The sequence below is a fragment of the Helicoverpa zea genome, chromosome 11, assembly GCF_022581195.2.
Source record: "Helicoverpa zea isolate HzStark_Cry1AcR chromosome 11, ilHelZeax1.1, whole genome shotgun sequence".
Classification (NCBI taxonomy): Eukaryota; Metazoa; Arthropoda; class Insecta; order Lepidoptera; family Noctuidae; genus Helicoverpa; species Helicoverpa zea.
Genome location: NC_061462.1, coordinates 6,173,177 through 6,197,304, shown reverse-complemented (window position 1 = coordinate 6,197,304; position 24,128 = coordinate 6,173,177). Strand labels below are relative to the sequence as shown.

The following is a 24,128-nucleotide window of genomic DNA, read 5'->3' as shown; positions in this document are numbered from 1 at the left end:
TGTGAAGCTGTCGAATAAACTTACGATACATTTTCAAGTTAATACGTTAGTATTTCCCGAAGGATGTTTTCCGAGAATTGTAGCAGTAACTAAATCGTAATATCTGTCAAGTCTTGCGACAATAATCTTGTAGTCGGCTTGCAGTCGCACCAGTGTTCTTCATGGAGTGACTGCCTATCTGCGTTCTCAGCTCAGTAACCGTTGAAAAGTTTGTCAAACTTTCTTGATTAATATTTCCACCTTAACATGCCTTCCGAGACATGGAACATTGGTCTACATTTTTTTTAAGTTTTACTTCGCAGACAGAGTAAATTTGATTGTTTTTTTTTTTTCTTCTAGTTTACCTGATGGCATCTTCATTCGTACATGCGAAGGGTTGGCTACGTAACGTACTGGGCATGCTACGTGCGGTGTGAACCAACCTTTACTCGTGACGATAATTACGTAACACCACTACGCGTGCCAATAACGTATAAACCCAAGAAGCTGGGAAGATGAGATAGTAAATTTATTTATGATTATTAGATAAATCTAAAATGGGAAATTTAACAAAACTGCTTATGGGAAATACGTTCGTGACAAGATCATTCTGGAAAATTATACACGTGCTTGGAGTATTTTTGTACAAATCGTATTTTATTTACAATTGATTAAAATATATTTACATTGTCATGTTTGGGCGATAGCGAAATAAATGAAAATGGTATTTCACCATATAAATAATGGTATTTTTTTACGATCAAAATCAAAATAAAAGTCGTTTATTTAAATTAGGCTGCAAAACAGCACTTTTCGAACGCCAGAAATTAACAAAAGACCCCAAAACGCCCACATTTCACCACTTCTTATGTGTTTTTGCTGGGAAGAAGAAGTGGCGCAACAAACTCCCCAGCAACACATGTCTGTCTGTAGGTCAGAAGAACCTTTTTAACAATTTATTATATTTTTAAGAACCAGAAGCATGTTTATTTAACAAGGAAATAACAAGAAATAATTTTAAATTTAAAGAACCAGAAGCATATTTATTTAACAAGGAAATAACAAGAAATAATTTTAACATGAAAATCAACTATGATTGTTTTCAAAAGCGCGGCAAAATCGTATTCCCGTCAAACTATAACATGTCTTGTCACAATGACGTTCGAAAATGGAATCCTCCAAGCAGAGATACACGACTGAATGGTGGTGTGTCGATGGTCGCTCGTCTCTGCTGCTCTTTACTTTATGTAACCACTGGCAGCTAACAATATATACATTTGTGTGCAATATGTAAACAAAAACATGTTTAAAAAACATTTTAACCTCTCTGCTCGACAACGTTTTGACATATGACTTTACCATTGATTCGGCAGGATATTTTGAATCGCGACATGTAAGTCAAGAATTTGTACTAACTTTCAACACATGAATAGGCATGATGACAAATTTTTAAATTCCTTTGTATGATGTAGGTATACGTCTATTTTATATGAAAAATTATTAATTTTAAGAAAATGCGAAGTTTTTATATCAAATAATTGCATTTTTCTCTGTCCACTTTGAATCTGGCGCGAAAACGCTTGTCAGTGTCATATCGTCACTTGTGACGTCACGACTGAAATTACAAGACGCAAGTAAACAACGCTCGTGCAATAATTAAGTTTTTTGTGTTATTAAATATCAATTCGAAAGGGCATAGGTGTTGTGGGATCCCCCAGTGTAAGAACACATCTAAAACAACTCCTGATAAGTTATTTGTGTACGTTCCTCACAATAAAAAAATACGAAACAAGTGGCTTAAACTTGCAAGGCGAGATTCAAAAGCAATATTGCCCAGGGTACAACTTTATTTTTGTGAAGATCACCTTGATGTAAGTTATTACATAGTTCTCTAGATTCTAGCATAGTTTATAATGCAAATAACTATTTCGAGGTTAGGTTTCATCTCTCATTGTTTTTTAATTAAACTAGTATACTTACATGGAAGTTTTAACATTTCTAAATTCAGCTGAACAAAAATCTTTATTTGATGCCAGAAACTCTCCCAGCATTATGATATCAATTCTAGGCAAATTAGCGCTGTTTGCCTTGATAAATCCGGGCTCCATAACTCGTGTTTTAAACAATTAATTAATTAAAAACAAAGATCGCAGTGGAAGTTCACAATAACGAAATGTGACGCTCGCGCGCTTTCGCGCGAGTTGTTTTGAGAGATGACGTCACGAGCTCTGATTGGTGTTCAAGATATCATGGCGGATTGCCTTATTTCGTAACTTTATTTTATAAAAATACATATTAATCACATTATTAATAAAGAAAACAATGCGCGTTCTATATTCCAAGCTTCAAGTTTAATTTAATAAATATATTATTTTAATGATTTTTGATTACTGTCATCATGCCTATTCTAAGTCCATAATGCCTGATCAGAAGTATTTTAACTATAACTTTAGAGCTCACTTATTTGACAACAACGTGCGAAGGTCAAATGGGGTCAGTTAATTCAGAAATAGATAATAATTACGGTGTTTCTAAGTCTATCGAAAGTTAGGCATTTCCAATTTGGTGAAAACTTACCAATAAATAATCGCATCACTTTCTCAAACACAACACAAACGTCATATTTATAACATTTTCAATCCGTTGCAACACATTTCGTGCACTTATTTATGTTTCACAACTAAAAAATCAGCACATATAATACACAATAAAAATGAACAATTTACAAGATCAAAGTCACAGACAAGAAGTAGAGTTTGGAATAGAGTAATTTTTTTTATGTCGCCTTTCTTCATTTTTAAAATCCATCACCCATATTTTGACTCATTACAAGAATTCATGGGCACCCCTAGTTCTTTGATTTACGAAAATGTTATTATTAGCTAACCTGTGGAACGATATATTGCAACCACCGTAGGATTCACTTTTACAAGTATAAACGCAACACTTTTTCACCAGTTTAATAGTTTAAATTGATTTAATACAAAAAATATAAACAAAATTTTAAATGCTGATTACGCGCCAAGAATGTTCAGGGTTACCGCTATAAAATAAAAAAAGCAAAATAAAAATTTATGTTGTTTATGTTTTATGAATAAATACAAATAAATTAATGCGATTTTTATTAATTTGTTGACTTACAATTGTTAAAATAAGATAAAAATATAAGTGATTCAATTGTTTTTTTTTCAATTGTGTTTTGCTGGCAAGGTGTTAGAAAGAGACAAACGGCCTCCGTTCTAACTATCCCTCTCGGCTCGGATTTGCCTCTGTGTATTATGCAACCAATTTAGTACCTTAATTCGTTGGATTAGAGTTCATTTTCGTAAATATATCTTTTGAGCGTGCGCAATCTTGTTTAGTATATTACATCTATGATCCTAAATCGGATATTTATTATAAATAATCGAATACCAATTATATATATATATATTTTAATAGCAACTTATTTCAATTTTATTTCTTAATTTTAAATTATAGGTTCAATTTGTTTTTGTTGTTAAGAAAAAAATATAAAAGTTTTTTTTTTTAAGTTTAAGCATTAAATGTTTATATTATTTATTTTGGTGTTGTATCATTCGTAATAATTTTTAACTTTAATTGAATTTTTATTATTACGTACTTTTAATTTATTATTATATTATTTCTCAATAGGTAATTCTAAGATTTTTGTTTCGGCGGAGGGTAAGCCTGGTGTTCTGAAATATAATGTAAATTGTAACTGCCAAAGTCATGCACTTATTTGATGATGAGAAACAATAATAATAATTGATTGATTTTAAAAAGTCACCGAATCCCAAAAAAGGAGGTGGTTCTCAATTTGGATGTTTGTTTTTGGTCGAAAGGGTATATTTCCCACATTGTTATTAGGTCCAGGATCTGATGATGGAAACCTTTAGAAATCGAGGGCAACTCTCGAAAATTGTAAGCATAGATAAGGTTATAACTTGACATCCAGAAGTATGTCTGATAACACTATGAAACAGTAAAGATTTAGAGCTGATAATGGAGACGAGAGAAGTTCGAGGGAACTCGACAACTGAATATGTAGACTTCCTCGTGTTTGGGCTCATATTGTTTTGTATTGTCGAGACCTTTGAAACAGTGAAGTTAGTGAAGGTTTGGAGCTGACCTGATGATGGAGACCGGAGAAGGTCGAGGGAACTCGACAACTGAATATGTAAACTACCTCGTGTTTTAGCTTACATTATTCGTATTGATGAACTTTCCACTAATGCGGAAAGTGACAACTATGCTTGTCACTTTAAAAACCAAAAATAAAAAACTTTTTACAAAAAAACCGACTTCCAAAAACAAAACTCCAGGTTTATTTCTTTTTTTCATGTTTCGGTTTAGAATTTGGTGGCGAAAAAAAATTGCTTCATTTGAGGATCTGAGGCGGATGACGGGGAGTAGCGACCCCGCGCTCCTTTATAGGTTGTCAGTCAATAATAACCTTTCTTGTTCTACTAGTCAATGCAATTTATTTGATACCCATATTGACAGATTTGTGAAAAGAAAAATAAGTCGGCGGCGGTCATCTCTCTTCCATCTTGGACCAGCTTTCGATGAACAGCGAGTAGCACTTTCGACTACCTATTTGGCCTTTGAAACAATAAAATCGTCATAACATTTTGCGATAATTACACCTACCTATCTACAGCTCTCGTCAAATAGCTTTGCCGCTCAGTTAAAAAGTTGGAAATAACGAACCGCCATTAGATACGTTTGGCAGGACTACAGGAATTCTGCACATAAAACACCCGAAGAAATAAATCGACGCCTCCCACGCAGAAGGTCGGAACACATTTTTTGGCAAAAATCTTTTTTTTGCACCATTACAATCATCTTAAATATTATTACGTATTACTAAAATCCAAATTTTAATATCTTCTATAAATAGTGAGTTTTTTAATGGATAATGGTCTTAACACTTAATTTCTCCCGCGCATAAAGTCGCGCGGATAGTTTCGACTGTATGCTCCGATCGATTGGAGCGAGAATAGCCAATCAGAGCGCAGTACCGGCGTCGTATGTCAATTGTCGTATTCTAGCCGACCCACGCAAAACGTCGAAACGTTTATGTTACGACTTTATGCGCTGTAATCAAACGTGTACTGTGGCCAGTTACAACTTTATACTACTCAATAATTTAATTCTAGGAGTCGTAACTTATTCTTAAGACTATATGCCAGGTTTTAATTTAACAATGAATAAACGTATAAAGACGTATCATAGACATACGGCTGTATGCTCCGTTAAAAAAATAAGATACGATTCTCTGCTTTTCAATTATAGTTGAAAAATCATTAAAAATAACATTCGAACTGCTTCGTATGTCTAGGGGCCGCGAGTATGACTGCCCGCCATAAGGTATTGGGGTTGATTCCCGTATCGGGCATTATATTATTGGGTTTTTCAATTTCGAAATTCTCATACCACGGAGTCTGGAATAGTGCCTAATGTTCGACAACAGGCATAACAATGGGATTAATAACTGAGTGGACTGTAATATTCTCCTGTCTCTTACCTCCCTATCCTATGTCATACCCTTTGGGGAATAAAAGTCGTGATGTTATGTTTGAATTATGTTAATTTTCTAAGCCTCTATCTATGTATTTGTAACATGTGTAAAGGACAATGTTATTCTTTGAATAGTAGTCGGGCTCAAGTGTTGCCCACAGTAACTGCATAGTGCATTATGTTCCATAGGCTTATATTAGGTCCCAAAATCGAAACCTACCCCAGTAGTCCTGAGAACTGGTTTCACTCTTAATCAATATTCTGAAAAATATGCTTACAAACGAAGTCTTAACTATTCCACTTTTATTACCTTCATCATCCTCCGAGCCTTTTTCCCAATCATGTTGGGGTCGGCTTCCAGTCTAACCGGATTCAGCTGAGTACCAGTGCTTTACAAGAAGCGACTGCCTATCTGACCTCCTCAACCCAGTTACCCGGGCAACCCGATACCCCTTGGTTAGACTGGTGTCAGACTTACTGGCTTCTGACTATTATTACCTTAATTGAATTATATTAATTGATAAATACGAGTTATAGTATACGACAACTTTTTTTTAACCGACTTCCCAAAATGAATCTGTCGTTTACCAACCGATTTAAACAAATATTTTATTGTTTGAAAGGGTTTTCTTCCTAAGTGGTTCCTTTGTCATCCGGTCTAGATCTAGAAACCCTAAAAAATCGGGGCAACTCTCGAAAATTATAGACACATATAGAGGAAAACTTCTCATTCGAGTATATGTCTCAGATACCACAAAACAGTGGAGGTTAAGATCTGACCTGAAGATGAATACGACAGAGAAACGAGGGAATTCCTCAAAGGTGTCTACTATCTAGCTCGTATTCGAGAGAGAGTTCTTGATAAGATTTTTCCAGTAGATAGCCCATAGCGCAGGGATCTTGTAGATTTTAGCCGAGAATTCGAATATATTGCGATAATTGACAGGAAATCAGGGTCAGTTTTTATTAGAAACTCATACTTTTAGAATTTATTTTAAAATCACAGTAAAAAAATTACTCATTCCAACTTTTTACAGTACTGGATCCTGACAGCCAGATCCCGAGATGAATGATAATGAATATGAACAAGACTTATTTGTCAGAAAAGTCTTGTCAGATTAATTTGTCAGGACCCCTGGGAACGATTTTAAAAATATTTGGATTTCGTGTTAAAGTGAAGTAAAGATCCTGTAGTGTATGCAGGTACATGTGCATCATTGTATAGGTTATGTCATTATTATGACGCCTCGTGCGCATACGTCACTCGGTTATAAATACCGGATCGAGCGGTGGGGAGTCAGTCGTTGTCAGACTGTCGACCTGTGTGGTGGTGCGTTGGCGAGTCGATTAACATAATAAAATGAGCGTACAATACATTGGCGACGAGGAAAAAACCGTGAGTGTTTGGACCAACAGTTACCTATTATCTAATTTTTATAATTTTGAACTACCTATTAGTTCTGTGATCCAGAAAAATATTTGATATACAAGGTTATACTAAATAATTTGTCCTATTCATGCCTATACCAAATTAATGTATGCTAAATAAGCTTTGATAACAAGTAACCTCTGGCCGATGTTAATATTCAATCATATTAAAAAGTGCAAAAGGAAAGAAGGAAGGGAAGAGAGTAGAATGACAAAGTATACATAACTTTTATGTTCATGTATGTATCACCCGAATTGCAAACAAATTTTAACCTTTTTACGTAATTCTTTGTTTAAGTTTACCTTGCTACAATTCTAATGGAAGTAGCAATATTTATTGCAGGTGTTAATATTTATCAAATGAGTAATTTATAATACAAAATCATTACTTGGTGATCAGTTTACTCATTCTTAAACCTGCATCAAAGTTTATTCAATAATAGGCATTTATTGGAAGCAATATAAAGTTGCTGGTTGTTGAATTGTCGTCAAGACGATTTTAGCAGTGGTGGGATTTCCTAGAGGATATAATACAATAACCTATTTGCCTTATAATCAATTGTGTTTAATAATTGTTGTGCTTGCATGCCAACAAGGCGGAATGTACACGGATCTTATTATGTTGTTTACAATCCTATTTTGTAAGTGCCTGCATTCTAAGCAAATAAAGACCTATTCTATTCCAAAAATCTGCTGGTCATTAAATTGACAGCTTGACGGTTAGCAGTAGTGTATATCCACTGGTCATTAGATTGACAGCTTGGCAGTTGGCAGTAGCGTGTATCTACTGGTCATTAGATTGACAGCTTGACAGTTGGCAGTAGTGTGTATCTACTGGTCATTAAATTGACAGCCTGATTGTTGGCAGTAGTCTATATCTACTGGTCATTGAATTGACAGCTTGATGGTTGGCAGTAGTGTATATCTACTGGTCATTAGATTGACAGCTTGGCAGTTGGCAGTAGCGTGTATCTACTGGTCATTAGATTGACAGCTTGACAGTTGGCAGTAGTGTGTATCTACTGGTCATTAAATTGACAGCCTGATTGTTGGCAGTAGTCTATATCTACTGGTCATTGAATTGACAGCTTGATGGTTGGCAGTAGTGTGTATCTACTGGTCATTAAATTGACAGCCTGATTGTTGGCAGTAGTCTATATCTACTGGTCATTAAATTGACAGCTTGACGGTTAGCAGTAGTGTATATCTACTGGTCATTAGATTGACAGCTTGGCAGTTGGCAGTAGCGTGTATCTACTGGTCATTAGATTGACAGCTTGACAGTTGGCAGTAGTGTGTATCTACTGGTCATTAAATTGACAGCCTGATTGTTGGCAGTAGTCTATATCTACTGGTCATTAAATTGACAGCTTGACAGTTGGCAGTAGTCTATATCTACTGGTCATTAAATTGACAGCTTGACAGTTAACGGTAGTGAACGTCTACTGGTCATTCAATTGACTGTACACGCATAAATTATCTGGCGATAGTTGTCAACTACTGCAACAACTAAATAGTAAATCTTGATAATTTTTATATTTTCTGTGTCAGAGTCTAGTCAACAACTTATACCTGCTATATTGTTCTGGTACTTAACTAACTTAATTCAAGTGCTTGCAATATAGAGGATATTACAAGAACAAACTGGTGGGTTATATACTCAACGGTTCTACAAATGACAAACATGTGCTAGGTATCTAGTTTAACAAACAGCACATTGAGGGACCGTAGTAGGTTGGCCATGTATGTTGAAGAACTCGCCCAGCTATACTGGTATGTATTCACCTATGCACAACATCCAAGTCCATCAACACCTCTAGTGGGTTGCCTACCCATAATAGTGTTAATTATAACAGTTGCTCAGTCACCCTAGGTATAATTTCAATACTTTTACTTTATTTTGCTGTATTAAAGAGGTTGTTATACAACAGAGATATTCCAGAAGATACAGAACAGTAGAACAGCATACAAGCAGCAATACTAGCTGGAAAATGTGGATCAAAATTTTGGTATTCAATAGATAGAATCTTTGGTAAACATGCTAGCTCACAATTGTAATTTCAGTACTTTAGGTTGATATAAAACTCTTAGATCAAAAGAATATGGAACTAAGCATTGGAGCAATCTGTGATTTATTTGACAATGCTACTTTATCTACCCAACTGCCTCGTTGGTCTAGCTGTCGCAAGCGCGGCTGCTGAGCACGAGGTCTCGGGTTCGATTCCCGGGTCGGGCCTGGAAGTTGGTGATTGATACACCCGTGCATCGGAAAGCACGTAAATGTCGGTCCTGCGCCTGATCTCTTTCCGGTCGTGTCGGATTGCCGTCCCATCGGGTTATGAGAGTGAAGGAACAGTGAGTGCACTTGTGTCTGCGCAAATGCTTGTGCACTATAATATGTCCTGCGCAGTTGGCTAATCCCCTTACGTGAGTACAGCCGCCGTAGCCGATAATCGGCTAGGAGGACATCATCATCATTTACCCAACAGGGCCTTCTCATCTGTGACAAAAAATCTTTTAAGGATGATACCTGGAAGGAGTTCCAATGTAGATACTTACTCTGGGAACTGTCTAATGATGATTAGCTCATGGATGATTGTTACAATCAAGTTCTCAAAAGTTGATGATTGCGTGTGCTTTTAAAACCTTCAAGATTCAGGCTTGAATGAATTTTAATTGGTATCTTAGCCTCTTTTTTATTGATTTACATTGGTGTTTACAAATAGTTTAACAAAGTGGCCCTCATTATAATATTGTTATTTGCAAATTATGTTTTACAGTATTGCAGTACCAATAAGCAGTATAAGTACATTGAGAGTTGTGGAAGAATATGCTTCCATAGGGGCGAATAACATAACCATATATGAACATATATGAAATAGAATCCATTTATTGATCTCAAGTTAATAAATCATCACATTAATATATTCTTGAAGTGCACACCTACTTGTAATATAAAGTTGTGTAATTTCCTCAACCCATCCCATAAGATAAGATCCATATGGGTGGTGGGATGGATATCTATTAACAAAATAATGTCTTGTGTCCATAGCGTTAGGGTTAATAATAATTGATCTTAGAACACCAATCTTAGGTTACCGTAAGACAATTGGACTCGCACGAGAGGTAAAGAACTTTATCACTATTTACATTTATCGACATTTATTACTCTTTTGTGCTAATTAAACTACACAGTTGCGTCGACATTTGGTTAATAATAACTAAAATATTAGAAGGCAGTACTCCTTGATACGGCACGTATTGTGAGGAGGTTTCTGTCTCTGGGACCCTAACCACCGGTACCTTGGACCCTGTGCCCGATATCGGTGGTAACCTATTTTTTATATTTTTAAATGTTTTTTATTTTTATATTTAATATTTGAAAATGTAAATTATATGTTCTAAATAAATAAATGACCACTAAAATATTATTAAGTTCCTAAGTCCTACTGCAAAATATAATCTGAGTAAGTGTTCCTTAAAGTATAGGAAGTAAAATTGCCCTTAGTCACCAAATCGTTTAAAAATTTACTGGGGTGCTGTCCCTATAAAAGATAATAATATTTTTATATTCTGGTTGTCTAACTGAAACAACGTAGATAAAGTCAGCTGCAATAAAGGGTAAGCGCTTTTGAACGAAACTATAAACATACTTATGCAGCCAACTATACTTACATAAAAAAAAAAATATTACGTTACCTATACGCGGTCATGAAATTGGAAAAGCGTAAAATATTAAAAATGGAAGCAGCACAAAGCTGATCATCAAATTGATGAGGTCAAGTATGACATGAGAGCAGCATAGCTGCTCATGAAATTGAGATATAGAATTAGAATCCCACATTTATCTATGTGTAGACAGATGTTTTAGAAAGGTTAGCGGTTGTTTTGCAAAAGGAAAATTGCATCGACTAGAAAACTGTTTGTGAGCTGCTGTCACCTTGGTGAAAGGAAGAAGAGCAGTCAGGGTTGAGTTGAGGGTCAGGGACTCTTCTATTTTATGGTGATGCAGAATGTCACAGCTTCAAAATATATAGTGCAAAGTTAGTGACACCTGTTAAAGTGCGTTCGTTGCATAATATGGTTCTAATTAGTTAAAATCTGATTCGTAATGTTACTTTACACCTTCGTTATAATCAATATGTAACCATGATACTAAAAAGCTTACCATCAAAGCATAATAATTCTTTGACTACTTAAATTTTTGAAAACCACATTAGGAAAAGCAAACAAACATTACAGAACGCAATGTCCGGTGATAATAGTGTTCTTGGATGCCTAACCGAAATATAAGTATTCCTATCGCACTATTATATGCAGTAAGGTATTCATATGTTGGGTGTTGAATGCTAAGAAGCTTACAGTTTCTTGACTAGATATTGGACATACATTGATGTAGGGTATTTAAAGCCTATATCAGAATTTCAGCGAGTGTACTAGCAGAAACGTGCAAAGTACCAGCGCTGATCAATAGGGTTGAAGACCAGATTGTTTGTTACATTGCTGAGATAATGATAGGCTTTGATATTCCACTCTCAAATTAAAAACTACATATTACCAAAATTAGTTGAGTTAGCATTCTCTTGCTTACAAGGCACACAAAGTACTTAACTCGTACATAGAACTACAATTTAAACCATTAAATTGGTGACAAAATATGTGATCGCCATTAAATTGGAGACAAAGTATGTGGTCACCATTAAATGGGTGACAAAGTATGGAGTCACCATTAAATTGGAGACAAAGTATGTGGTCACCATTAAATGGGTGACAAAGTACCCACTACTGGGAAAATGGCATGCAGCCTTACTTATAAACGTGAATTAAATATAAGTAATACTTAAGGGCTGTTTAAGAAAATTCTTACTTATAAACGTTGCTTAAGCATGTGTTAACTAACATTTAATTACTACTTAACACTTTAAGTAGTGATTAGTTAAAATGTTGCTTAGAAGGTGATTAGAGATTTTATACGTAAGGGGGTAAGACTTTGAAGATTTTGATTTTGATGATTACCTAATCAGAACATTTGAACCGGTTAACCTCGAGACCCCTGGCACCGATTTCAAAAATATTTTAATTTCGTGTTAAGAGTTAAGTAAATAACCTATTTAAGCTATTTCCACTACTGTTCTTGGGTAAATGGCACAAGTTTTATAAAGTGACTGTTCATGTGGAATATTAGAAACACGCTGTAACTATTTTTCCTCCACTTTCTAATGCTTCTTTCTTACCATTTGACTTCATTTCTCTAGCTTTAAACTTGTTATTTATATGGATTTCGACAGTTTGCACGTCGCATATAGTCGTAATTCAAAACTTACGTCGTTATTCGTGTTGTTTAAATCAAGTTTATGAACGCATACAGTCGTAACAAGAAGATACGACCTTTTTCAATCAAGTATAAGGTCGTAAGTAAGTAAAACGATTTTTTTTCGGTAAATACAATTCTTTATAATATCCAGCACCTGGGAATAAATTATTTAATTGTTAATTGACAGCATAATGCAAAAATCTCTGTTGAAAATCTTTCAGAATAAATTTTATCATCACTGTATACAAAAAACGCTCTCCTGTAAAAACGATTTTTAGCCTTACGACCTTATGCGTAGGAGGCGTCGAAATAAGTCTTCATTTGCGGTCTTCAGAAATCCTAAAAACCAAAGATTTTTTTATTCCGGCTACAACGTACCTATTTTCTACCACTGATTTTCTAGCATTTTTTCAAAATAAATGAAGTCATTTTACTTTTCCTAATTTATTTTTAGATTATAGTATACAAAAATGCAATTTAGTAATATTATAATATCAAATAATATAAAATTATTAAATCGATTATTTATTTTAATGAATCGGATCATTCGATGCAAAACTTGTATCACCGTCGCCTTCTTGTCTATCAAATTAAAAAAAAAAACAAGTAATGTAAACAAACATGGCGAGTTCGATCAGAATTCCCGGTAATTACGATTGGATTTTCGAAAGGTATATTTCTAACAGGATGCTAAACATGAAAGGTTTGAATGCGTAAAAATAATTTTTTATTTAGTTATTTTATTTAGTACTCACAAATACGGTTTGATTGAAAAGAAAATAAATATGAGCGTAAATAATTAGGAAAGTGTATGACTTATTCGCGGGGACCGATCGGGGTCTAAACCATCGATATATATGTACTACGTACTAGATAGAACGTTCCGAACAAAAAGCTTACCACACTGAACTGCACTGCAGACTATGCAGTGCCCAAAATGGCAAATCAGAGCGATTTTGACACCTGCGTCAGATGGATGTCTATGAAACTACAATTATAAAATAGAAAATACATATCAAGGTATAAACTTACACATATAAACTATTCGAGAGTCAAGTTAGTAAAATTACACGCTGTTCATGCTATTACAACGCTTGTATATCATACTTTTCATTTACAATTCAATTTTACAAATATGCATTAATTTGTTCCCGCCCGCCATCTTGAATTATGGATTAAGAAAATCGTGCAGAAACAGATGTGCCATAAAACTAGCAGTAGGTAAAATATCAATGAAAACAGACTTCACTTTGTCATGGTATGTTCTTACTTTCAAGAAAAAATTAAATTCGCGAAAATTTGTGATAGCCCTCTTAAGAAAAAAAACATCGTAATTAATATTAAAAACCCTAAAAATAAGTTCCTGGTTTTAATATATTACATGATTTTGCATTCAATTAGATATAAATAAACTTTTTGATATATTACATGATTTTGAATTCACTTAGATATAAACTTTTTGAGTAATGAAAAATGTAGGCAAAATACGAGCGACACTTCTGCAATTAACATCAATGAGGATGACTACATGTCACAATACGTCAACGAAATGTCAACAGACGACATAGCGGGTAAATTATTTGTATGGATGTTCTTGTCTATCGCTAGAATATATGTCAATGGTCTAAACCGAGCTTACCGTGACATTGATGTTCGGGACCGATCGGGGTCCGCTATGGATTTGACGGTTAAATAATAATTTAATCAGCCAATGTCTATAAATACCTATTGTCACTTGAAAGTGATTTTGGTGGTACCTATGTAGGCCCATATAAAAATGAAAAATATTGGCTTGTTTCTATTCGAACTTTTAAATCCAAACAAAAGACATGTTATTGACCTCATGCTGTAAAATATTAGAACATAAGGGCAGGCATTCGAATTTTAAAATTTACTAGTGGCCCGTGGTATACGTGCTTGGCTATGTGTAAAGTTCACCATTGTGTTAAAAAAAATGTGATAAATAAAGAACTGCTCCACCTATTTTGTGCAAAACTTCAAGTACTTAAACCACTTACTAAATAGTAAATAGTCCGCCCCTAAGACGACCCACTGACCAGTCCGAACAAAGCCTAAACATTTGGATTGGATAGGTAAGCCTGTTCTTGAGTTATTAAAATTACAACAAAAAGCGATGAAATACCTAGATTAAAATACTTTCTATTGACTTGACGCTATATCAGTATATTTATATCGATGCGCTATACTGAGTAGTAAAATAGGTAATATTTGAAAAATATTTAGTAATTATGAAAGAATGACAAAAATATGTAAATAGCTACGCTTCTTTACTTATAAATTCGAAACAGCGTCACGTCAATAGATAGATTTGAAAGAGATAGATGCATTTGTACGAAAGAGTAAATAAATGTTTAAAATCAAAACAAAACACACGTCAATGACGTCACGCACGAAATGAAAGGGATAGAGTGAAATGTAAGAAAGAGAAAAAATGTTTAATGAAACAAAAGACACGTCAATGACGTCACGCACGAAATGAGCGGGATAGATTTATAAATAAAACAGAGACACATAGATATTTAAATGAATTTTCAGGAAGACGTATATCCAGATTCTTTTGATACAAAACTAATTCTAATTTTAATGTGCTATTTCCTAGAAAGGCTCTTAAGGGCAGCATTAGTTTGGGTAGTCCAAGCTAATACTGCCTCTGGTATGATCTTGTTTCGGAATTTTATTAAGACTCATTTAGAAACTAGCGAGCCGTTCCACTTTTGAATTGGTTATTTCACGTTTCTTTTTTTGCATTGAATAAAATTTAATAAAAAAATGCATAAAATGCTAACGGCATGTAGGTACCTAAAGTAATTTAATTGATTATTCATCCTATATTATACTTACTGAAACTATACATATAATGTTCTCGAAAAAAAAATGCAATTGGTGGGGATCGAACTTACCCTTTGATTGCCAAGCCTTATCTGTCATACTTACAGGCTGATAATAAATCAGTCTTTTAGCTGTCCTGTTGGTGTTGCTGAGTTGGTAATTTCAGACTTTACTGTCCAGGTTTTCTTGATGTTTCCTTCATCTTTAGGAACTTAGTCATTGGTGTCCTATACTCAGAAAGTACATATAACAAGAAAAGTTACATCGGTACTTGTCTGACTTGGAATTGAACGTACATGTGTACCTTAGAGGCTGCATGATTTAAACACTAACACAAACAAAATTAAGATAAAGTAGATAAAAATAAATAAATAATAGACACTGATTTCACAATATTAGTCTTAGTTTCTCTTTTCTCACTTTTCTTTTATTTTCCTCATTTTTATTCATTTTTTATTTACTTTGTTTTTAATGACTTTCCTATTAAAATTCTGTGGTGTGTTGCGAAAATAGAGATTGCCATGGCGACTGTAAAGGCTCACTCGGAAGTATATGATAAAAGTGCATGCAATGTGTCTCGCTATTGAAAAACTTTGGTCTACTTTTTTAAGTGTATGCTGAAATACCTTAATAAATACACGTCGCCTAGAATAGTTTGATAGTTTGGTCGCGTCTCAAAATGACTCGATCGTGAATGACATGAACTATGCTCTAATTTTGTTTTTACGTCTCATACCTACCCAAATGTTTTATGTCACCATCTGGACTTGAGTCGTTGTAGGTAGGTAAGTACGTACATATGTGCCTTCCTACGAATCTGACAATAGCCTACGATAATCGTTTTTTGTCTTTCTCTTAGGGAATTCCTTATTCCAGATACAGAAGTTTTATTAAATTATTGAATAAGTATACATTGTCACCTAAAAACTCATAACAGCACCTTTAACTTTTACACTTCTGATCATTCTAGATGTACATTGCGCGGACTATTGTTACAGGTGCATTTTCCAAATGAAGTTAACTAAAAGTCTTCCTGAGTTTCAATCTTTCTACTTTCAATCGAATACTTTAGTGGTTACAGATATATGTATGTATATTTGTTTCGCAAACAATTGCTGACGTGGCTCCACAGAATATGTTCATATTTAGATACGTTATGGATAACATATTTTTCCAAGCACAAAAAACAAAAAGGTCATATGTATTATTATTATAGTTTAAGTACGTTACTTACGGTAGTACTAAGTTTATAATGGTCAGCACTAATTCAAATTTTAAGGTTTTGGATGTACTGTAAAATATATACTCTTAGGGATAGGATAAGACTTTTCGAAAAGAAGTGTTCTTGCTAACATATAGGTAGCTAACTTCTGTGAGGATGATATTTTATTATTTTACCTCGGTTCAAAACTTCATGTAACACATTCTGTCTAAAATTTTAACTAATCAGAAAAATATTTGAAAACTGACATAATTAAGTACATGTTGTGAATCATTTAGAATCCGTTATCAGTTCTACTTATTGATGATGAAAACTGTTTACGTGCCCGTGTTCTCGTACCGGCAAACATAGCCAGCTTTTATAATCTACGAAAATACTAGTGACAAATTAATAATTTTATTATAGATATTACAGACTAGCTTCTGCCCGCGACTTCGTACGCGGATCCTGTCCCTTATGCCAGCGACTACGGGGTCAGCAAAATCAAAAATCTGAATCGTCTGATATTGAATTTTAAGGGCCCGTTGACTTGAAAACAACGGAATACGCATAGCCATTAGAAATGTTCCATATATTTAATTTTTGTACTTTAACGGCAAAAGCACAGCAGACTAAACAAAACGCTGAGAACTGAACCGCAATAGACGTGACCATAGGGATAAAAGTAGTGATTCTAATTAGTCCGCATTTAAGTTGTGTGTGGCAAAAATATTACACGTATTATTACGTAAAAAAACATTAAATGTTACTGAGATGACAAAGTCGTGATGACTTAGTGGAAGTCGTGGTGGTTTAGTGGGTAGAGAACCAATCTCTCAAGTATGAGCGTGCGTCTTTAATTCCAGGTCTGGCAAGTACCTGCCAATGCAACTTTTCTAAATTCGTATGTACTTTCTACGTATATTTTGGATACCAATGACCGTTATTTGGAGGGGATGTTAAACTGTAGGTTCCGGCTGTCATTGAACATTCTTGGCAGTCGTTATGGGTAGTCAGAACCCAGTAAGTCTGACCAGTTTTACCGAGGGGTGTTGGGGGTTGAGCGGTTAACCGGGTTGTGGAGGTCAAATAGGCAGTCGCTCCTTTTAAAACACTGGTAATCAGTTGCATCGTGACTGGAAGTCGACCCTAACATAATTGGGACAAAGGCTCTTGAGATAATAACGACAATAATAATGAGATATAAGCATCGCAGGATATCTGAGGCTGATGACGGGGAGTAGCGACCCCGCGGGGCATATATACTGAGTTCTCCAGGGAGAGTATACTGTCCCCCATCCCCGGCCGGTCGGAGTGAACCATGACGGGGGTAGGTCTCACGCCTCTGGCTTGGCTTGACCATCCAGAGTGGAGTCGCTTGAGCAGGGTTAGTAGCCCTGCTCGGAGGATAGGTGCCTCGTGGTAAGTGACCCACAGGGAGCGCGTAATCTGCGTTTAAAATCCGCCGAGGTATCCTCACACTTCAGCCGCTCATGTCCCTGTTGCCCTTTTGTTGCTATTCAGTGACAGATTCCCGGGGGCCCAGTAAGTGAGCTGGCGAGTCTCCACCTGCCATTTTTACATGTATCTAATACATTGTCATCGGCAGGAGCCATAGTTCCCGTAGTTTCCCCATTCCTAGTCCATTAGCCTCCCATCACAATAGCCCAAGTAGTATTCATCATTCAGTTTGCAATGGTATAGCACAGATTGTCTTTTTTTTTAACGACGTTCACCGGGCATTGTCCTTGGGTTCATTTCTATAGTGTATAAAGGGATAATTGTCGGTTTTGTGTCACCATTTCATTAAAGTTGTCTCAAAAGGGCTTCAGCGTGTTGGCTTTGGCCTCACGTTTGCCTCCCAAAAATTCGGAACTCTGTAGTCCCGAGGTCTGGAAGAGACATACAAAATAATAATGAGATATATATAACGCAAAAAATTCGGAGAGTGGGGGCTCGTGACGCCACGTCTAGGTATGTAAAATTTGTACTAAGCAGTGACTTAACACAAAATTCAAGCGTGTTATATCTTTGTTATTATTTGTTTGTGAGAAGGCGAAAAGAAAAAATACGTGTCCATTATTTTAGGGTTATCTAAAAGACGGACTAATTACTTTTTTTGATTCACCATACCTATTTCATAACATTCATTTCTATACATTTCAAGTGTAGTATTGCTCTTGAAGTTCCACATCAGGTGTTTCAGATCTTCGATGTTTATACGTCAAAATAGAGAGTGCTTATCAGATTGAACCACTTTTGCTAAAATGTCATATCTTTATAAGCTATAGTCTAGCTGGGCTCCTGGGTTTCCACATCAGGTGTTTTACATCTTCAATTTTTATAAGTCAACAGAGAGTGCTTATCAGATTGAACAACTTTTGCTAAAACGTCATACCTCTATATGCTATAGTCTAGCTGGGCCCCTGGAGTTCCACATCAGATGTTTTAGATCTTCAATTTGTATAAGTCAATAGAAAGTGCTTATCAAATTGAACAACTTTTGCTAAAACGGCATACCTGTATATGGTACAGAGAAGCTGGGCTCTTGGGGTTCCACATCAGGTGTTCCAGATCTTCAAATTTATTATCTCAGCTGAAAATGCTCATCACATGAAACAATTTTTGCCATGACACCATTTTTGTATCTCTTATAGTTTTGTTGGTCTGTTGGTGTTCTGCATCAGGTCTTCAAGTTTCGAAGATAAATTATAGCCTATATGTTGACCAGGCTTAATACTGATACAACAAAGAAAAAATCATTGAAATCCGTTCAGTAGTTCGGAAGATTAGCGTGTACAAACAAACAGACATACAGACATACAGACATACAGACATACAGACATACAGACATACAGACATACAGACATACAGACATACAGACAGAATTTTTTTTTTGGATTTGTGCTCCATTACTGTTTCTAAAACCCACCCAATTATTATTTTTTTAATATATTCAATGTACAGACACAGTTTTTTTACAGATTTATTATATGTATAGATTCTCAAAACTGTATATAGTTTGAGCAAGTTTTGTTACCTAATTGAGAATAAATATATAAAAACGAAATTACCTAATTGACAATTTTAGTTTCTACAAAAAATATGCTTTCCATTTGTATTATTTATTCCTGTTACATTATACATCTTACTACAACATCCTAGATTTTCCCAACTACGTTGGGGTCGGCTTCCAGTCTAACCGGAGTTAGCTGGGTACCAGTTATATTTTATACTAGCTTCTGCCAGCGACTTCGTCCGCGTTAGATTTGGACTTTGTGCAAAGAGAGGCTATCGAGAGTTAAACGTGTTATTGTGAGCCAAACATAAAAGATTTTTTACATAATTTTAAGGAGAACATTTCAGTCATACATTGTTTCTGTGTAGCTTTAACCATTAAGGCTGCACACGCGACGGAAGCATAAAAAATGGAATAACTTCTCCCGTTTTCCCAACATTTACCTTCACTGCTCTGCTCCTATTGATCGTAGCGTGATGAAGTATCCTATAACCTGCCCAGGAGTGCAGAGAATCATTGTACCAAGTTTCGTTGAAATCCGTCAAGTAGTTTTCGTTTCCATAACGAACATACAGACAGACAGACAAAAATTTTACTGATTGCATTTTTGGCATCAGTATCGATCACAAATCACCCCCTAACAGTTATTTTGGAATTATATTCAATGTACAGAATTGACCTCTCTACAGATTTATTTTAAGTATAGATTGAGCGCTAGGCAACCCGAGTCTCGTTGATGCTTCTCAGAATCTCTGACATTATTTTACTACAGCATATTAAGTAATTCATTGTTATTGTACTTTATGCGTATTTAAAAGAAAACAAAAGAAAATATAGGATTTAAATAATTTATTGAAAAACTGTTCTTATGTATAAAACTGCTTAAATGACGAGCATTATGAAAATTGTGATTCAAATGTGCTTGATGGCAATAAGTTTTACATTAATTTAAATTGTAATAAATAAATCAGTACGCTTAAATTAATAACGCTTACAAAATAAATTAACTGAGATTAATTAACCTAATCTAGCAGTAAACAGTAGCCGAAACGGGTTTACAAACTACTCGAGATTCCAAGAAAATTGCTTGAGGCTTTCGTCTGCTTAGAAATTGCGGCCGTACCCCTTTGGGGGGGTGTTATTGCTCATTTTTCGGATCACGGAGGCGGTCATGAAGCAGGTATTAGGCTGGAAGGCCTGTGGTGCCGGTCCGTTGGGGTAGAACTGGTTTCTTGGTGGTCCAACGCAGGGACTGGGAGCGATGCAGTAGCTTGGGTAACCGTTGTTCATGGTGGAAGAGAAGGCTGGGTTGCGCTGCATGCTGGAAGAAAATAAATAATTGTTATTATTATGTTCCTGCTACTGTAAAATGGTTGACTTTTATGGAAAACCAGATTGATTTTGTCGAAGCGTCAATAAAATGAATAAGGCCGGGCAGGGGCTGGTTGACAGTAATTAAAGAAACTGAGATTAACAATTATATCATATCAAAAAATATGTAGGAAATAAGTCCATAATCATATTGGTAAGGGTTCTACAGTTAATCCACAAAATCACTGCAATTATAGTTCGGCCATTCAGAGAATGCGTTCCTGACACGTCGCGATTGAACTGACGACGTAATAACATTCATTGATTATTGATATAATAATGTTGTTTTAATGCTCCTCAATTGTTAAAACGGTAAACAACCAGCAAAAATATTTTTATCGTAACTGCAACGCCATTGCAAAGTTACGTCGTCAGTTCAATCGCGACGTGTCAGGAACGCATTCTCTGAATGGCCGAACTATAATCTAAGATCAATCCCGCCCACCCTTTGATTAATTGGCTAGTTATACATTAAAATGGAAACCACTCAAACGATATATAGTTACAGTAAGGAAACACTTACTTGATTAGTAATATTTTCAGATGAAAATTTAATTTATTAAATACACTGGGACTGCTTGAGTCGGCTTGTTAGTCACTATCACTCGAATTTGTTATTGTGTTAAGGCCGGTACAGCGAGTATTTATATGAAATCTAAATGTTTATCAGATAATGATTTCACCACGCATTTATCATCAGATCGGACAGTGATTGGCCCCCTTTGTCATGGAAATGTGTCGATGCCATCGGAAAGTCGGTCAACTGATGATACTCTGCAGGGGTTGTTTTATTTATTTTCTGCCTCAAACAATAGATTTTCGATCGATTGCTATTGCAAGATTTACCTTAGAAGAAAGGATTTAGGTGAAGAGTGTCAAAAAGCGAGTAACGCATGTAGATGTAGCTAGACTAACTTTCAATAAAAATCACTCGCGTCAGACAATTTCTTACATTGGAAAATTAGAGGTAACTATGTATATTACACCACAAATTACATTAAAGTAAAATTGTAATTTTTGAAGTAAGCATTAGATATTCTATTGTTATAAAAGAAGAAATCTGGATTTTTCTGGACAAGGCTGAATCATTCTGGGAAATACAAAGTCCGTATCTTGCCCTTGTTGTTTTTTCCTCTGCAGATTAACACAATTTTAAAAGTATTCTAATCAAGTTATTTTTAATTTGTTCTTACCTGATAAAGGGATTTACGCAAGCCTACTTATTGAATGATATCATTTACTTTCTAAAAATAATCATCTTACTTAATTGGTATTTTAAGGCCTACGATATTTTTGGTAATAAGTTCGTTATATTTGGGGACAATTAAAGGGTCGTGTTTTTTAGCCTCAACGTCAATAGTCATTGAATTCTGACCATTTCTTGTAGTTGAAGATACACTGAATAGTTACAACATCGATGGGTCACCAACACTAATACTACATAATATGTATGTATGATCGTACAAAGAGTACTAAGTATATCATGTTCTTGTGTTACTAGTTCCTTGTTAACTGATCATGTTAATGACTGACCAACTTTGTCAAATCCTATTTCCTTATCCTTCTTCCCTATTGGATATAAAACTTTATGAAATACTAGGTAACTACCAAAGATGTTACCTTTAATCTTTATTGGTTGTGTAATGTTGTAATCTTTATTGGTTCAACCGAGTCAAAGTCAAAATACTTAAATTACGATGTATGTAGAAACTATCATATAATTTTATTTGCCTTATATTATAAGGGATTTAATTCATCGCCTGATCATAAATTATCAATTAAAGTAACCTACCTACATACATATGTCACAAATATAATTGATCTGCAAATAGATTGGACACATCCACCGGATATATTTATCGATGTTTTTGTCTAAATATCTGATAAAGTAGCTAAATATAGCTTGGAATTGCCAGATATGAATTCCTGCGTCTAAAAATAAAGTGTTTTGGATTAAATGAATTACTTTTAATAGTACCTAATAATATCACGCTCGTATCACGCTTTTGACTTTTACCACCATGGTGATATCAGCTCATATTATAGTCCAAATTGTTGTAGTAAATATCGTATCATATGCGTACTAGATAACAACAACATCTGACTTTTATTGAACTTATTTTGAGAAAGGATATTTCAGTAATACAGAATCAGCGTCTACTTCGTCTACTTCCCCTTTGGAATTTGTAGAAGATGTAACTTAGGTACATTACGGCATTTTTCTCAATGTTTCTACCATACTTAAGAAGTTTGCTGAGTCCTATAATTCAAATTGTGTATAAAATGTAGTATGTAGTCCTATCTCCTATTTCGGCGCCGGATGCATAACTTCTGCAAGATAATTCTTATGACATTGTTCATCCTTTCATGGAAATCTTAATTCAATATAAGTACTATTATCTACAAAACAAAAAAAAAACGTTCGATATGTAATCGTGCTCTTATTTTTCCTTGTATCTCATTTCTATTTCGCTATTATTTCGTAATCATACCTAGAACTATTGAAGTTGATTCACCGTTTGTATAATCCTTTCTGTTCGCCGGATTCGGTGATTAAATGACAATGATTACGTGTTACTACGTACGATAAGACTAATTTGTATCATGTTAGTGGTTACCCCTATGACGCCAACCTCTAGGATTTTTCCGCATTGTGAAATCGCAAGAGTTAAACCCAACTTAGTGAAAAGAAAATCAAAGCTGGCTTGATAAAAAGATACAACTAAGACATGGGGATATTAGCCAAAGTAAATACCTAAGTATTGTGTTCTAGGCATTTAGGTTTCAGTACATCTTCTTTCCAACACAACTAATATACCTGATGCTGGGTTTCGGCCTAACCATTTACGGCATCAGATACAGAGCATCCTATCTACTATTAATCGGTAGGTAAAGATTTGGTAGACGATCCAAAAGATCAACAAAGCATCTGTGAATATGCTAAACTCAGACAAAATTCCTGAAGAAATAGTGACAAGGGAACACAAGCAGACGTTCAGAATTTTTCGGAAACTTATTAAATACTGAAAGCTATTTTCAGTTTTCTTGTAAATACAAGAAAAATAATATAAAAGCGTACTTACTTTTTCTCTAGGCCTTTAACTGAAACTCTCTAAAAGAAACTCTATTTTCCTCAAAGTATTTCCGTGTTTATCAGTAGACTTTTCATGTTATCGTTATTTTTCAAAACACTTATACCTATACTTTCAATATCCTTATTTTTTATCATTAATTCTCAAATGGGAAGTCCCTTAACATTTTGTATCTCGACCAGACATCAGATTTCAATCAGTAATGTTGTCCATGTTGGTCTTCCCGTCATTAGCTCATTACCTACTTAATGATAGTTTACCTAATCAACTGCCACGTATACCTACGCTTCACAGTTGTGGTAAAAAACGAGAGATTTCTATAATTTACGCGAATATTAGACATTTAAATAA

At 34.9% G+C, this 24,128-nt stretch overlaps 1 long non-coding RNA gene across 1 annotated transcript; it reads right to left on the bottom strand.

The window, feature by feature from the left end:
* Positions 1-20,148: 20,148 nt before the first annotated feature.
* On the bottom strand, positions 20,149-21,632 carry LOC124634430. The gene is made up of 2 exons (XR_006984868.1): positions 21,209-21,632; positions 20,149-20,635 (listed from the first exon to the last, which is right to left on the bottom strand). It is a non-coding gene; the product is annotated as an uncharacterized LOC124634430 (long non-coding RNA).
* Between the last annotated feature and the right edge of the window lie 2,496 nt (positions 21,633-24,128).